The 6,052-nt window shown below is 32.6% G+C and overlaps 1 long non-coding RNA gene across 1 annotated transcript; it reads right to left on the bottom strand.

The window, feature by feature from the left end:
• Positions 1–1,080: 1,080 nt before the first annotated feature.
• Positions 1,081–5,652, bottom strand: LOC109540898. The gene is made up of 2 exons (XR_002172263.2): positions 4,945–5,652; positions 1,081–3,428 (listed from the first exon to the last, which is right to left on the bottom strand). It is a non-coding gene; the product is annotated as an uncharacterized LOC109540898 (long non-coding RNA).
• Positions 5,653–6,052: the final 400 nt, after the last annotated feature.

Raw genomic sequence — 6,052 nt, 5'->3', positions numbered from 1 at the left:
CAGTACACTAACAGTAAAAATTTGCAGAGAGCAAGAAAAACTTGCCAATGTTTTTATTCGAATGAATCTAAAAGTGCCATTTTTCGATCGGAAGCGATGATCATAAAGAAGCACTTTTCTTTGGTGCTCATTTGTTTTACTTTTACGCACATGTGCGCAAAAGTAAATGTGACAAATTGAACCTGTCACTGTTATTATATTTTTTAAAGTATTTTCATTAAAAAGTAACCTATATGCTTTTTTAATGAATTACGTAGGTTTATCGACAACTATTGATTATAATTTAAAGTTTACTTACAATTTCTAAATTATAACTTAGTTACAAGTTCAGTCTCAGTCGTTCAAATCGTCTATTTTTCTGCGCTCGTCAATGTTACAAGCAAAACACGATTTTTTTAAGCACTTGAGTTTTCACCACTCATTGTTTCACTTGTATATGCTTACAAAAGTACGCTTTTAAAAAATTACAAACGTTAAAACGTGACAATTTCAAAAATGGCATTGACATCAAATTTAAAATATGAAGTTGACGTCTTTTATTTTTGGCTAGTTTTATTCATTATAATTTATTATTCTTGTTATGTCATTTATTCGAATAAAAAATATTGTTCGATACGAGGGCGAAAATCCGTTTTTCGAACTCCTGACGGATTGACACTCTCGACTTCGTCTTTCGACACTCTCGACACTTTTCGCCCTCGTATCGAAAACTGCTATTATCCTACAGATGTCTGGCTGAAAACCTGTCTATAAAAATACAAGCTGGATGTTTACAACTAGATTTTTAATCATGTTTTGATAAAATACCGGGCGCTTTCAATATTTGAGCAAAATCATGACTCATTCGATTCGAATCGAATAAATATTTACTGATATCAAGTCAAACTTGTTTCGTTCATCTAATGGGCTCTTTAAAATAAACCAATCGGAAACAGCGCGTTTCGCATGTTCTAATGTTTAACTAACAACATTCACTGAAGGGCATCGGAAATTCCGTAATGTTCATGTTCGAAAGATTAATCGGCCGGCCAAACCAACACTGATATTCAAAAAATGACTTTTATTTCAATTAAACACCACTTTACTTTCCCAAATGTATTTACATTTTTCATTTACATCCATCGCTAATAGGAAAATAAACGTATCAAATTAAAAAATCGCATATAAGCATATCTGACTTGAACATAAAATAATAGGGATCGCTAAGTCAGCAAAACAAAATAATGCAAAACACATGAACTGATAGTAGTTATTGCTGCTCTAGAAATATTAATAGAATGAATTCTACATATTTCGGTCGAACAAAAAATACGAGATCGTCTATTACTGAAGGTGAAACATTTAACTGCTAGGAAATCAGTTATTTTTGGTACCAACAGTGGAAAATTCTAATGAACTTAAAAATATCATTTTCTAAAATCCTCAAGTAAAGCAAAACTTTCTGTTTTGAATGGGTGGTTGTCCTGAAATCGTTTTTTGCTTTGTGTCGTGGAAAAATACTATCAGGGTTAACAGACGACTAACAATACATATGAAAATAGATATTTTTAGGTGTCCTGTTCTAAGACTAAAACTTTAACAGTAATATGAAAAGCGCTGAAAAGAGCGTAGTAACTAACATCACATAGATTTCATAAACGTCGAATGACAACTACAAAAATCGACCTTAAAACTACACGAGCTCTTTTTCAACTAACTACAAAACTAAAGTAATTTTTTCTTACAAAAACCTAGAAATAAACAGAAAATTTGGTATAATTATTGAACATACATAATAAATACAGGAATACCCCAAGCGAATAATAAAAATTCCATGCTTCTACCTAGATTAGAAAAATTCATAATTTGTTAATCACGAATTAATCGGGATTGTTGTTTTTAAACTGCTTTTTAGCATTTTTTTAGAGAAACCACGGCCGAAAGTAAAAAGTAAGGACGTGAAAATCAACGCATGGACTAAAAAAAGTGAAATTGAAACACCTACATACGCGAACATAGCGAAACTGTAATTACTTTGGATATGTGTGTGTACTTTGTAAATATGTCATTAATATTGAAGGCATTTTACACCAGAATGACCAGAAACACGGGTAGATTATAATGAATATAGAGCACTTGCAGTAGGTATACCTAACGTCTTTAATCAATATCTCTCGCTGTGAAAAAACAAAGATTAATCTAGAATAAAGTTTGTACGTATCTCATATATTCTTTCGAATATATATTTTCCTAATTTTATTATTTAATGATAAAATGATAACCACGAAATAAATTTAAATCCAATTACGAAAAAACGTGACAGTGAGCAATTTTTAGATGCTCCAAAGACGGTGAAAAGGAGAAAAACCTATTCTAGAACAAATCGAAATTCATGAAGGAGATTATGTAAGCTGCTAAGATCAACACATAAAATTGCAACTTTTATCTATTCATTTAAGATAGGGGAGAAATGCATGTCGCCTGAAACGCATGACATACAAAACAAATGATATCGAAATATTCTTACCAAACAACAACTAAAGTACCGTATGAAAATATTTCAGATACTGCTTTCAGTAATCTCCTTTATAACTTTGGATGCTTTAAAAAAAAAGATTATTTAACTTACAAACTACATTTTGTTTAGGAATAAAGTGAATCCCTGAAATAGTTACGCAAACTATCAATTCAACTAGCTAACTATAGCCTATAGTATACTTACGCAAATACCTATCAGATTTTGTAAACCTCGTGCTTGCTAAAATATTTATTTTTAGATGCCACACACTTCAATGTGCTGTTTTATAAACACCAAATAACGATATGTGTTTAATTGCAGTGAAGACATATATTCCGCCCAAAGAGCAATTTTGAAAAAAAAAATTATTTATCTACAAATATTGGAAAAATTTTAGCAAAACGAGATAAACAAATCGAGGGGTATATGAACTGTAATCACAGATAAAAATAATACTTAAAACGAATAGTAAAACGGCTACAAAAAAGTACGCATTCACACAAATATTTAAATATTAGTAAGCGTAGATCAATCAGCTGGCCTCACGTCTTAAATTCTAAATGAATCCTTGATTACTTTGTACATTCAATTTCAGAAAATTCATGTAGATCGCATATCGTATCAATATTACAAGAGAGTCTAAAAACAATGAAAAAAATTATTGAAGATTTTTGCAAATAAGAAAAGTTCTAAAATATGTTGAACATACAACTTAGAAAACAAGAATCCCACATTAACAACCTTTTATTTAAACAAGTGTGAGAACTAAAATCAGTAAAAGACAATTTTAAGGGAAAAAATTCCGTTTCGCATCAGCATGTTTAAGCTTTGTTGTTAAGTCTTTAAGGTAAAAGTGTTCATTTATATGCACCTACATATCCATTACAGATGGCAGTTGGGATGCGGGTGGGGATCTTGTTCACGAACCATCCTGAAAAACAGTTTTTATACTTTAATACGTACTTACATACAATAATAGAATTAAACAAAATTTATATTTGGTATATGAGGAAAATCCTGGCTTTTAGCCCGTAGTGAAAAATAATTTCCTGGTATATTGTACTCCCTACTATTGCTTGAAACTACTGAGTTTTTCTTCCTACTGTCTTGAATCTTCAGATGTGGTTGCAAGGCGTCAAGAAGAAATCCGTTTCCACGACTCACCATTTTCTAATGTGTTCTGTTGGAACTGAGGTTTTTCCGGTATGCAAATTGAAAAATAATCCATATGTATGTGGTTTAACGAAGGAAGTTCGACATCCACTATATAAGATAATCGCATTTTAATTTCAACACAGTGTCATTGATAAAATATTAACGTACGCATGATTGCTTGATGAGGTACCGAAGAGACTAGAAATATTAAAATAACGTTATAAAACTGTATGAAAGTCGAAGTGATGTTGGTATTAACTAGATAATAATAATAAATTAGACTGCATGGAGAACGTAACTTATTGTTTTTAAAGAATAAGTCATCTGTCGGCGATTGAGTCCACATTTCCATTGTGTAATACTATTTAATTCAAGTTGAGCTGCTTTCTACATTTAGCTAACTGTTTAACATGTGTTTAATCTACGTGGGTCAATACTTGTACTTAATGAAATGTAATGCTATACAATGTACAAATTCTGCGGCTGCAAACTGGTGCAGTTAGTCTGGTAAGAGAAAGAATGAAACGTGCAATAATCTAAGTAGTACATTCATTACGAATGCAGGCAACCTTTAGAGAAATTCCCCAATTTACATTTAGCATTTAGGTTGCAAGAAAATGTGGGCTGGAACCAGTGGCTAACGACAAACTTCACTTTTTAACTTTAGAAGGACACAAAACTTCTGCGAAACATTTCAATCAAATCTTATTGCTTATTGCAGTGAATGAAAATAAAGGTTACAGCTACTGATAACATTGATATTTATGATTACGTTGGCACCAATTTGATTACAGTCCCACGACAACTATCATAATTATCTTTAAACCTTGAAATATTTTAATTACGTGGTAAAGGGTACGTTTTTGTATAATTTGTCACATTATTAACCATAACGTTTACTACGAATTTTTGCCGATTCAGATTAAGAATTGCGATGAGAATGTGAACATTTAAGGAATGAAAATACGCAGTATTATAGTGCAAAAACAGATGTTTTCTGGTTGAAGTTATGAAAGTGGATTTTGAAAAATATGTGTACATTAGTAGGCACCTAGTTTAAATAAAACGTTTGGTTGTTAGATACAAGTTGATCCTTTTGGCTTCTTAAAAGTGGCAAAGTTGGCAAGCCACACAAACCTACTTACATAGTTGCTTAAAAACGTAAATAGTAGGAGCAATAGGAGGTTCTAAATTCTGCTTAATCACAAATAAGGTAAACAATGGATGGCACCATACACAACAATTTAACTAGGTTGCCTATTGGTGGTTAAAACAATTTCACACCTACCTACCTTGTAAACACATGTGAATTCCTTGAACGTGCTATGACCAGCCACCTCAGTACATTTAGCAATCACACAAAAATTCGAAAAGGAACATTAACTTCATTAAATATAAGTTGATAAACATAACGGATTAGGAAACTGATTAATTGTCTTGGTATAATCGGAAAACTGGACTCTTGGAAGATTCCTCATCAGAGTCGTAGTAGAACTTTTTCGAAGTGAATCCCATCTGAACGCGACGAACCGCCTCACTGATCAGTTTTTCTGAGCGTAGTAGAGCCTGTAGTAGCTCATAGGGGTCCTTTTGAGCAAGATCGTTTTGTTTATTTTTGTGCCTCACACAGTTTGCGTCACATGAATCGCACATATATTTACCGGGCATACGATATGGAGAGGTTCGAGGTTTCCGTGAAAGGTTACGATAGGGCTTTGCCTTCAGCGATGGGCCTGATAACCTCAAATTTTCCTTGATCTCTAGTACGAGTCCCTCAACATCACTCGACGAAATCGAAATATTGAAATTTGTATTGTTAACCGGTGCACTCATTTTAGGAATGGGACAAAGTTCAGCAGAAGGCATTTCTACTTTTACTATACACGCACTATTCACTGACGCTTCTGGACACTGCACTGAAATCAAAATGTCTGCAATGTTTACAAACAATGGAGTCTAAACCTCCTCACGAGAGAGCCAATACAGACGAACTAATAATAAAGCACAACGTCACAAGCTTGATATTTTCTTGCGCCGGGGTGCGTATTGCCAACATCGCCCTCTCATTATGTAAGTTACGACGAGAAATGCTATCAAGCGTTCTCCATCAGGGTTTTTGCAACGATTTTCTTCTTGTATATTTCCTATTAGCATTTTGGTAATTGTTAAGAATGTTGAGGTCATGCGCTTCTCTATTAATTAATTTGTATTTACTTAATTTTCTTGTTTTTTTGCTATATATGTATATCTAGTAACAAAAAAATTTTAAAAAATTCAAATTGATGCATATGGGTAACATCTAGAAAAAATCAGGAAAACAGTAGCCAAAATGTGTTTTGTCTTATACCTGTTTAGCTTGAATAAACGACAAGCAAATTTACAAAATTACTAAATAAAAAG

The sequence above is a fragment of the Dendroctonus ponderosae genome, unplaced genomic scaffold (genome assembly GCF_020466585.1).
Source record: "Dendroctonus ponderosae isolate FM_Combo_2020 unplaced genomic scaffold, Dpon_F_20191213v2 Dpon_F_20191213_1, whole genome shotgun sequence".
Classification (NCBI taxonomy): Eukaryota; Metazoa; Arthropoda; class Insecta; order Coleoptera; family Curculionidae; genus Dendroctonus; species Dendroctonus ponderosae.
Note: the sequence above shows the minus strand (reverse complement) of the source record. Positions and strands in the feature narration are given on the sequence as shown.